Genomic DNA, 742 nt, shown 5'->3' with positions numbered 1-742 from the left:
CCCAGGTCCACAGTGACCTCCCAGGTACACCACTGACATTCCCAGGTACTCCTTTGACCTCCCTGGTACACATTGACACTCCCAGGTACACCGCATACACTCCCAGGTACACCTCTGACCTCCCAGGTACTCCTCTGACACTCCCTGGTACCCTATGACACTCCCAGGTACACCACTGACACTCGCAGGTACACCTCTGACTCCCAGTACACCTCTGACACTCCCAGGTGCCTCCCAGCCTCCCAGTTACACCTCCGACACTCCCAGTTCCACCTCCGACACTCCCAGTTACACCTGACCTCCCAGGTACACCTCAGACACTTCCAGGTACACCCCAGCCACTCCCAGGAACACCTCCGACACTCCCAGGTACACCTCAGACACTCCCAGGTACTCCTCTGATGCTCCCAAGTACCCCTGACACTCTCAGGTACACCTCAGACACTCCCAGGTACTCCTCTGACACTCCAGGTACACCCCAGACACTCCCAGGTACCTCAGACCTCCCAGGTACACCCTTGCACTCTCAGGTACACCTCAGACAGTCCCAGGTACTCTCTGACACTCCAGGTACACCCCAGACACTCCCAGGTACACCTCAGACACTCCCAGGTCTCTCTGGCCTCCCGGTACACCTCAGACACTCCAGGTACTCCTCTGACCTCCCAGGTACACCTCAGACACTCAGGTTTGTCATTATAGTTGAGAGATATACATTCTTTGAACTTAATTGTTTAATACA

Source organism: Homarus americanus, unplaced genomic scaffold (assembly GCF_018991925.1).
Source record: "Homarus americanus isolate GMGI-L3 unplaced genomic scaffold, GMGI_Hamer_2.0 scaffold25827, whole genome shotgun sequence".
In the NCBI taxonomy this organism is placed as follows: Eukaryota; Metazoa; Arthropoda; class Malacostraca; order Decapoda; family Nephropidae; genus Homarus; species Homarus americanus.
Note: the sequence above shows the minus strand (reverse complement) of the source record.